This window comes from Arachis hypogaea, chromosome 2 (assembly GCF_003086295.3).
Source record: "Arachis hypogaea cultivar Tifrunner chromosome 2, arahy.Tifrunner.gnm2.J5K5, whole genome shotgun sequence".
Classification (NCBI taxonomy): Eukaryota; Viridiplantae; Streptophyta; class Magnoliopsida; order Fabales; family Fabaceae; genus Arachis; species Arachis hypogaea.
The window spans coordinates 67,424,230-67,435,441 of NC_092037.1; the positions used below are offsets into that span (position 1 = coordinate 67,424,230).

Genomic DNA, 11,212 nt, shown 5'->3' on the forward strand with positions numbered 1-11,212 from the left:
TCATTAATTTTTAAAATCAAATCTTTTTTTAAAATGTTTTTCAAATCATATCTTCTCAATCACATCTTTTTAAACTAATCATATCTTCTTAACCACATCTTTTTCAGAATAGTTTTCAATCATATCTTTTTAATTTCTAATTTCAAAATCTTTTTCAAAAATCACTTGATTTCTTTCCCTCTTTTATTTTCGAAAATCAATTAGTGTTTTTCAAAATGTTTTCAAAATCTTTTACTTAATTTTCGAAAATTGCTTCCCCTCTTCTCACATCTTTCTATTTATGGACTAACACTACTCCTTAATGCAAAATTTGAACTCCATCTTCTTTGATAAGTTCGAATTTTCTACTTCTGCCTTCTATTCTTCTTTTCCTCTGACACCTCAAGGAATCTCTATACTGTGACATAGAGGATTCCATATTTCCTTGTTCTCTTCTCTCTCATATGAGCAGGAGCAAAGACAAAAGCATTCTTGTTGAGGCTGACCCTGAACCTGAAAGGACCTTGAAGCGAAAACTAAGAGAAGCTAAGGCACAATTCTCTGTAGAGGACCTAACAGAAATCTTCAAAGAAGAAGAACACATGGCAGCCGAAAACAACAATTGGAGCAAACAACTTTGAGCTTAAGCCTCAATTAGTTTCTCTAATGCAACAGAATTGCAAGTTCCATGGACTTCCATTGGAAGATCCTCATCAGTTCTTAGCTGAATTCTTGCAAATCTGTGACACTGTTAAGACTAATGGGGTTGACCCTGAGGTCTACAGACTTATGCTATTCCCTTTTGCTGTAAGAGACAGAGCTAGGACATCGTTAGACTCACAACCTAAAGAAAGCCTGAACTCTTGGGAAAAGCTAGTCAATGCCTTCTTGGCAAAGTTCTTTCCACCTCAAAAATTGAGTAAGCTTAGAGTGGAAGTCCAAACCTTCAGACAGAAGGAAGGAGAATCCCTCTATGAAGCTTGGGAAAGATACAAACAATTAATCAGAAAGTGTCCCACTGATATGCTTTCTGAATGGAGCATCATAGGTATTTTCTATGATGGTCTCTCTGAACTATCCAAGATGTCTTTGGATAGCTCTGCTGGAGGATCTCTTCATCTGAAGAAGACGCCTACAGAAGCTCAAGAACTAATTGAAATGGTTGCAAATAACCAATTCATGTACACTTCTGAAAGGAATCCTGTGAACAATGGGACTAGTCAGAAGAAAGGAGTTCTTGAGATTGACACTCTGAACGCCATATTGGCTCAGAACAAAATATTGACTCAACAAGTCAATATGATTTCTCAAAGTCTATCTGGAATGCAAAATGCACCAGGTAGTACTAAGGAAGCTTCATCTGAAGAAGAAGCTTATGATCCAGAGAACCCTTCAATGGAAGAGGTGAATTACATGGGAGAACCCTATGGAAACACCTATAATCCTTCATGGAGAAATCATCCAAATCTCTCATGGAAGGATCAACAGATACCTCAACAAGGTTTCAACAATAGTAATGGTGGAAGAAACAGGTTTAGCAATGGCAAGCCTTTTCCATCATCTTCTCAGCAACAGACAGAGAGTTCTAAGCAGAACACCTCTGACTTAGCAACCATGGTCTCTGATCTAATCAAAACCACTCAAAGTTTCATGACTGAAACAAGGTCCTCCATTAGAAATTTGGAGGCACAAGTGGGTCAGCTGAGCAAGAAAATTACTGAACTCCCTCCTAGTACTCTCCCAAGCAATACAGAAGAAAATCCAAAAGGAGAGTGCAAAGCCATCAACATGGCCGAATTTGGAGAGGAGGGAGAGGCAGTGAACGCCACTGAGGAAGACCTCAATGGACGTCCACTGGCCTCCAATGAGTTCCCCAATGAGGAACCATGGGAATCTGAGGCTCAAAATGAGACCATAGAGATTCTATTGGACTTACTTCTGCCATTCATGAGCTCTGATGAGTATTCTTCCTCTAAAGAGGATGAGTATGTCACTGAAGAGCAAGTTGCTAAATACCTTGGAGCAATCATGAAGCTAAATGACAAGTTATTTGGAAACGAGACTTGGGAAGATAAACCCCCTTTGCTCACCAAAGAACTGGATGACTTGTCTAGGCAGAAATTACCTCAAAAGAGACAGGATCCTGGGAAGTTTTCAATACCTTGTACCATGGGCACCATGACCTTCAAGAAGGCCTTGTGTGACTTAGGGTCAAGTGTAAACCTCATGCCTCTCTCTGTAATGGAGAAGTTAGGGATCTTTGAGGTGCAAGCTGCAAAAATCTCACTAGAGATGGCAGACAATTCAAGAAAACAAGCCTATGGACTTGTAGAGGATGTTCTGGTAAAAGTTGAAGACCATTACATCCCTGCTGATTTCATAGTCCTAGAGACTGGGAAGTGCATGGATGAATCCATCATCCTTGGCAGACCCTTCCTAGCCACAGCAAGGGCTGTGATTGATGTTGATAGAGGAGAATTGATCATTCAAGTGAATGAAGAATCCTTGGTGTTTAAGGCTCAAGGATATCCCTCTGTCACCATGGAGAGGAAGCATAAAGAGCTTCTCTCAAAACAGAGTCACACAGAGCCCCCACAGTCAAACTCTAAGTTTGGTGTTGGGAGGCCACAACCAACTTCTAAGTTTGGTGTTGGGAGGTTCCAACATTGCTCTGAGCATTTCTGAGGCTCCATGAGAGCCCTCTGTCAAGCTACTGACATTAAAGAAGCGCTTGTTGGGAGGCAACCCAATGTTATATTTTATCTATTCTCGTTTGTTATTTTATGTTCTTTTGTAGGTTGATGATCATGAGAAGTCACAAAATCAATGAAAAAAAAGCAAGAACAGAATGAAAAACAGAAAGAAAAACAGCACACCCTGGAGGAGAGCGTACTGGCATTTAAACGCCAGTAAGGCTAGCTGTTGGGCGTTTAACGCCCAGTCTGGCACCATTCTGGGCGTTTAACGCCAGAAAGGGGCACCAGACTGGCGTTAAATGCCAGAAAAGGGCAAGCATTCGGCGTTAAACGCCAGAAATGGGCACCAGCCCGGCGTTTAACGCCAGAATTGGCTTAAAACGCATTTTTGCTTGCCAATTGGTGCAGGGATGACCTTTCCTTGACACCTCAGGATCTGTGGACCCCACAGGATCCCCACCTACCCCACCACTCTCTCTCTTCTTCACCCATTCACCAATCACCTCAACACCTCTTCCCCAAAAACCCTTCACCTATCAAATCCCATCTTTCTCTTCACCACTCACATCCATCCTTCATAAAACCCCACCTACCTCACCCTTCAAATTCAAACCACTTTCCCACCCAAACCCACCCTCACTTGACCGAACCCTACCCTTCCCCCACTCCTATATAAACCCTCCTTCACTCCTTCATTTTCACACAACCTAAACATCACTTCTCCCCCTTTTTGGCCGAACACAAAGCCATTCCCTTCTTCCTCATTTCTTCTTCTTCTACTCTCTTCTTTCTTCTTTTGCTCGAGGACGAGCAAACCTTTTAAGTTTGGTGTGGTAAAAGCATTGCTTTTTGTTTTTCCATAACCATTTATGGCATCCAAGGCCAGAGAAACCTCTAGAAAGAGGAAAGGGAAGGCAAAACTTCCGCCTCCGAGTCATGGGAGATGGAGAGATTCATCTTAAGGGTGCATCAAGACCACTTCTATGAAGTTGTGGCCTTGAAGAAGGTGATCCCCGAGGTCCCTTTCAAACTCAAAAAGAGTGAATATCCGGAGATCCGACATGAGATCCGAAGAAGAGGTTGGGAAGTTCTTACCAACCCCATTCAACAAGTCAGCATCTTAATGGTTCAAGAGTTCTATGCCAATGCATGGATCACCAAGAACCATGATCAAAGTATGAACCCGGATCCTAAGAATTGGCTTACTATGGTTCGGGGGAAATACTTGGTTTTTAGTCCGGAAAATGTAAGGTTGGCATTCAACTTGCCCATGATGCAAGGAGATGAACTTCCTTACACTAGAAGGGTCAACTTTGATCAAAGGTTGGACCAAGTTCTCTCAGTCATTTGTGAAGAGGGCGCCCAATGGAAGAGAGATTCAAGAGGGAAGCCGGTTCAACTGAGAAGACATGACCTCAAGCCTGTGGCTAGGGGGTGGTTGGAGTTCATCCAACGCTCAATCATTCCCACTAGCAACCGGTCCGAAGTTACTATAGACCGGGCTATCATGATTCATAGCATCATGATTAGAGAAGAAATAGAAGTTCATGAGGTTATAGCTCAAGAACTTTATAAGGTGGCGGACAAGTCCTCTACCTTGGCAAGGTTAGCCTTTCCTCATCTCATTTGTCACCTCTGTTATTCAGTTGGAGTTGACATAGAGGGAGACATCCTCATTGATGAGGACAAGCCCATCACTAAGAAGAGGATGGAGCAAACAAGAGACCCCTCTCATCATCAAATCCCTGAGATACCTCAAGGGATGCACTTTCCTCCATAAAACTATTGGGAGCAACTAAACACCTCCCTAGGAAAATTGAGTTCCAACATGGGACAACTAAGGGTGGAGCATCAAGAACATTCCATTCTCCTCCATGAAATTAGAGAAGATCAAAGAATCATGAGAGAGGAGCAACAAAGACAAGGAAGAGATATTGAGGAGCTCAAGAACTCCATAGGATCTTCAAGAGGAAGAACAAGCCGCCATCACTAAGGTGGACCCGTTCTTTAATCTCCTTATTCTTTATTTTCCTGTTTTTCGAATTTTATGCTTATGTTTATCTAGTTTGTGTCTTGTGATCATTAGTGTCTTAGTGTCTATGCCTTAAAGTTATGAATGTCCTATGAATCCATCACCTCTCTTAAATGAAAAAATGTTCTTAATTGAAAAAGAGAAGAATTGCATGAATTTTGAATTTTATAACAGTTTAATTATTTTGATGTGGTGGCAATATTTTTGTTTTCTGAATGTATGCTTAAACAGTGCATATGTCTTTTGAATTTGTGGTTCATGAATGTTGGCTCTTGAAAGAATGATGAAAAAGGAGACATGTTACTGAGGATCTGAAAAATCATAAAAATGATTCTTGAAGCAAGAAAAAGCAGTGAATACAAAAAAAAAATTCGAAAAAAAGAAAAAAAAAGAAAGAGAAAAAGAAAGAAAAAGAAAGAAAAAGAAAGAAAAAGAAAGAAATAAAGTTGTGATCCAAGGCAAAAAGAGTGTGCTTAAGAACCCTGGACACCTCTAATTGGGGACTCTAGCAAAGCTGAGTCACAATCTGAAAAGGTTCACCCAATTATGTGTCTGTGGCATGTATATATCCGGTGGTAATACTGGAAGACATAGTACTTTGGGCCACGGCCAAGACTCAATAAGTAGCTGTGTTCAAGAATCATCATACTTAACTAAGAGAATCAATGACACTATCTGGATTCTGAGTTCCTAAAGAAGCCAATCATTCTGAATTTCAAAGGATAGAGTGAGATGCCAAAACTGTTCAGAGGCAAAAAGCTAAAAGCCCCGCTCATCTAATTGATACTGATCTTCATAGATGTTTTTGGAATTCATTGCATATTCTCTTCTTTTTATCTTGTTTGATTTTCAGTTGCTTGAGGACAAGCAACAATTTAAGTTTGGTGTTGTGATGAGCGGATAATTTGTACGCTTTTTGGCATTGTTTTTAGTATGTTTTTAGTATGATCTAGTTAGTTTTTAGTATATTTTTATTAGTTTTTAGTTAAAATTTACTTTTCTGGACTTTACTATGAGTTTGTGTGTTTTTCTATGATTTCAGGTATTTTCTGGCTGAAATTGAGGGACCTGAGCAAAAATCTGATTCAGAGACTAAAAAGGACTGCAGATGCTGTTGGATTCGACCTCCCTGCACTCGAAGTGGATTTTCTGGAGCTACAGAAGCCCAATTGGCGCGCTCTCAACGGCGTTGAAACGTAGACATCCTGGGCTTTCCAGCAATATATGATAGTCCATACTTTGCCCAAGCTTTGATGGCCCAAACCGGCGTTCAAAGTCACCCTCAGAATTCCCAGCGTTAAACGCCGGAATTGGCACAAGAATGGGAGTTAAACGCCCAAACTGGAACCAAAGCTGGCGTTTAACTCCAAGAAGAGTCTCTACACGAAAATGCTTCAATGCTCAGCCCAAGCACACACCAAGTGGACCCGGAAGTGGATTTTTATGTCATTTACTCATCTCTGTACACCCTAGGCTACTAGTTCTCTATAAGTAGGACCTTTTACTATTGTATTTGAATCTTCGGATCTTTGGAATCTTCTGATCTTTGGAATCTTTTGTTCTTTAGATCTTTTGATCACTTTGGGAGGCTGGCCATTCGGCCATGCCTAGACCTTGTTCTTATGTATTTTCAACGGTGGAGTTTCTACACACCATAGATTAAGGTGTGGAGCTCTGCTGTACCTCGAGTATTAATGCAATTACTATTGTTCTTCTATTTAATTCCGCTTGTTCTTGTTCCAACATATCACTTGTTCTTCAACTTGATGAATGTGATGATCCGTGACACTCATCATCATTCTCACCTATGAACGTGTGCCTGACAACCACCTCCGTTCTACCTTAGATTGGGTGAATGTCTCTTGGATTCCTGATACACGATGCATGGTTGATCGCCTGACAACCGAGTGCTCACCTGACAACCGAGCCAGCCATTCCATGAGATCAGAGTCTTTGTGGTATAGGCTAGAACTGATGGCGGCATTCAAGAGAATCCGGAAGGTCTAACCTTGTCTGTGGTATTCTGAGTAGGATTCAATGATTGAATGACTGTGACGTGCTTCAAACTCCTGAGGGCGGGGCGTTAGTGACAGATGCAAAAGAATCACTGGATTCTATTCTGGCCTGATTGAGAACCGACAGATGGATAGCCGTGCCGTGACAGGGTGCGTTAAACATTTCCACTAAGAGGATTGGATGAAGACAGTAGGAAAGCAGAGAGACGGAAGGGACCAAGCATCTTCATGCGCTTATCTGAAATTCCCACCAATGAATTACATAAGTATCTCTATCTTTATCTTTATGTTTTATTCGTATATCACCCATATCCATTTGAGTTTGCCTGACTGAGATTTACAAGGTGACCATAGCTTGCTTCATACCAACAATCTCTGTGGGATCGACCCTTACTCGCGTAAGGTTTATTACTTGGACGACCCAGTACACTTGCTGGTTAGTTGTGCGAAGTTGTGTTTATGCCATGGTATTGAACACCAAGTTTTTGGATTCATTACCGGGGATTATTTGAGTTGTGAAAAGTATTGATCACAATTTCGCATACCACACGGCATCGAATGGTAATAAAGGATAATTAAATTTGATTATTTTAAAGCATAAGGGACATATTTTCTCATATATCACATAATAAGGAAGGGAAAGTGAAACCATGCAATTTACATGAATAAGTAGGTGAAGGGTTGAATAAATCACTTAAATTGAGCTCAATATACATCATAAAATATGGGTTTATCAATAGGCTTACTGGCATTTAAACGCTAGTAAGAGTAGCAGAATTGCGTTAAACGCCCAGTCTGGCACCATTTTGGGCGTTTAACGCCAAAAATGGGCACCAGACTGGCGTTTAACGCCAGAATAGAGCATCAAACTGGCGTTAAACGCCAGAAACAAGCAACAGCTTGGCGTTAAACGCCAGGAAAGGTATAAAAGCTGGCGTTTAACGCCAGAAACAGGCAGCAGTCTGGTGTTAAACGCCAGAATTACAATCTAAGGGCATTTTTGCAGGCCTAAATGGAGCAGGGATGAGAAGTCCTTGACCCCTCAGGATCTGTGGACCCCACAGGATTCCCATGTACCCCACCTCTTTCTCTCCCCCTCACACATCTCTATAACACTCTACCGAAAACACTACTCACCTATCAAATCCTATTTTCTTCCCTATATTCTCTTCACTAATCACCTCCATCCCTTTTCCCCAAAAACCCCACCTACCTCACTTTCAAATTCAAACACTTTTCCCTCCCAAATTCACCCAATTCCATTCGGCCACTCTCATTCTCTTTCCCTACGAATACCCCTCTTTACTCCTTCATTTTCACACAACACAAACCCTCTCCTACCCCCTTGGCCGAATGATGAGCGGATATTTTATACGCTTTTTGGGACTCTTTTTATATAGTTTTTAGTAGGATCTAGCTACTTTTTAGTATATTTTTATTAGTTTTTATCCAAAAAATCACATTTCTGGACTTTGCTATGTGTTTGTGTGTTTTTCTGTGATTTCAGGTATTTTCTGGCTGAAACTGAGGGACCTGAGCAAAAATCTGATTCAGATGCTGAAAAAGGACTGCAGATGCTGTTGGATTCTGACCTCCCTGCACTCGAAATAGAATTTTTGGAGATGTAGGAGTTTAAATGACACGCTCTCAATTGTGTTGAAAAGTAGATATTCATAGCTTTCCAGAAATATATAATAGTCTATACTTTGCCCGAGTTTAGACAACGCAAACTGGCATTCAACGCCAGCTTTCTGCCCTATTCTGGCGTTAAACACCAGAAACAGGTTACAAGCTAGAGTCAAGCACCAGAAACAGGTTACAACTTGGCGTTTAACTCCAGAAATAGCCTATGCACGTGAAAGCTTCAATGCTCAGCCCCAGCACACACCAAGAGGGCCCCGGAAGTGGATTTCTGCACTATCTATCTTAGTTTACTCATTTTCTGTAAACCTAGGTTACTAGTTGAGTATAAAAACTACTTTTAGAGATTTAGTTTGCACCTCATGACATTTTTAGATCTGAATTTGTATCTTTGACGGCATGAGTCTCTAAACCCCATGGTTGGGGGTGCTCTGCTGTGTCTCGATGAATTAATGCAATTACTTCCGTTTTCGAATCAAACACGCTTGTTTTTATTCTAAGATATTCATTCGCACTTCAACATGATGAATGTGATGATCCGTGACACTCATCACCATTCTCAACCTATGAACGCATGCCTGACAACCACCTCCATTCTACCTTAGATTGAACGTATATCTCTTGGGTTCCTAGTTCACGTGTTTGACTGCTTCTCCTGACAACAGAGCATTCAAATTCGTGAGATCAGAGTCTTCGTGGTATAAGCTAGAATCAATTGGCAGCATCACTGAGATTTGAAAAGTCTAAACCTTGTTTGTGGTATTTCGAGTAGGATCCGGGAAGGGATGACTGTGACGAGCTTCAAACTCATGAATGTTATGCGCAGTGACAGTGTGCAAAAGGATCAATGGATCCTATTCCAGCATTAGTGAGAACCAACAGATGATTAGCCATGTACATGGACCCTTTTTACTGAGAGGACAGCTGGTAGCCATTGACAACGGTGATCCACCAACATACAGCTTGCCATGGAAGGAGACCTGCGTGCGTGAAGAAGAAGACAGTAGGAAAGCAGAAATTCAGAAGACATAGCATCTCCAAAACCTCGACATATTCTCCATTACTGCATAACAAGTATCATTTAATTCATTTTCTTTTACTTTTCACAATTAAAACTAAGAACCACTATTGATATCCTGACTGAGAACAAAAAGATAACCATAGCTTGCTTCAAGCCGGCAATCTCCGTGGGATCGACCCTTACTCACGTAAGGTATTACTTGGACGACCCAGTGCACTTGCTGGTTAGTTGTGCGGAATTGTAAAATTCTGATTGTAATTTTCATGCATCAAGTTTTTGGCGCCGTTGCCGGGGATTGTTCGATTTGTTACTTAAATTAGGAAATATTTGTCTTTTGGTTTAGAATCTTTTACTTTCTTTTCAAAAAAATTTTCTTCAAAAATATTATTTTTCTTTATTAATTATTAGTTTCTCATTGAGTCTAGTTGCATGTTTTAAGTTTGGTGTCCTTTGTGTTTTTGCATCTAAAATATATATATATATATATATATATATATATATATATAATAATAATAATAATAATAATAATAATAATAATAATAATAATAATAATAATAATAATAATAATAATAATTAAAACTTTTTTTTCAATCCTTGCATTTATTGAATGTGTCTATGTTCTTGGGAATAGTTGCTCCTTTGAGTCTTCCTTTCTAAAATCTTTTTAAAAATAATTTTTCTTTGATTAAATCTTGTGCCAAATTTTAAGCTTTGTGTTCTCTTGTTAATTTTTCTTTAGTTTTCGAAAATTTTATTTTGGTTTTCTAAAAATTTTATGTTTGGTGTTCTTTCTTTTTGTTCTTGTTGTTCTTGTGAGTCTTCAAAGTGTTCTTGAGTCTTCTTTGTGTTTTGATCCTAAAATTTTTAAGTTTGGTGTACCTTGGTGTTTCTCCTCCAAAATTTTCGAAAACAAGGAGTATTGGATCTAAAAATTTTAAGTCTTGTGTCTTTTGTGTGTTTTTCTCTTTCATAATAAATTTCAAAAATAAAAAATATCTTTTCCTTTAATTGCTCATAATTTTTGAATTCATTAGGTTGATTTGGTCAAAATTTTTAAAAAATCATATCTTTTTCAAAAGCTTCTAACCACTTTCTCTCTCCTCATTCTTTTTCAAAAATCCTCATAAAATATTTTCAAAATTTTTTTATTTATTTTATTTTATTATTTTAATATCCATTTTCTTATTCTTATTATTTCGAAAAAAATTAATAAATAAATATAATAAAATAAATAAAATAAATCCACATCACCTCCCTTTCTCCATCATGGACCTAAGTGAAAATGAACAGTCCAGAAGGACTCTGGGGTCATATGCTAACCCCACTACTGCTTCATATGGGAGTAGTATCTGTATACCCTCCATCGGAGTCAATAGTTTTGAGTTGAATCCTCAGCTCATTATCATGGTGCAGCAAAATTACCAGTATTCTAGTCTTCCACAGGAAGAACCTACTGAGGTTCTGGCACAGTTCTTACAAATTGCTGACACAGTACATGATAAGGAAGTAGATCAGGATGTCTACAGATTATTACTATTTCCATTTGCTGTAAAAGACCAAGCTAAGAGGTGGTTAAATAACCAACCTAAAGCTAGCATAAGAACATGAAAACAGTTGTTAGACAAATTCCTGAATTAATATTTCCCTCCTAAGAAGATGACACAGCTAAGGCTGGATATCCAAGGCTTTAAACAAGAGAATAATGAATCCATTTACAACACTTGGGAGAGGTACAGAGAGATGCTAAGGAAATGCCCCTCTGAAATATTTTCAGAATGGGTGCAGTTAAACATCTTCTACTACGGGCTTACAACAAAAGCTCATATAT

The 11,212-nt window shown here is 39.3% G+C and overlaps 1 non-coding gene across 1 annotated transcript; it reads right to left on the reverse strand.

The window, feature by feature from the left end:
• Positions 1-900: 900 nt before the first annotated feature.
• LOC112764244 (small nucleolar RNA R71) lies at positions 901-1,008 on the reverse strand. Its single transcript, XR_003183065.1, has one exon. It is a non-coding gene; the product is annotated as a small nucleolar RNA R71 (small nucleolar RNA).
• Between the last annotated feature and the right edge of the window lie 10,204 nt (positions 1,009-11,212).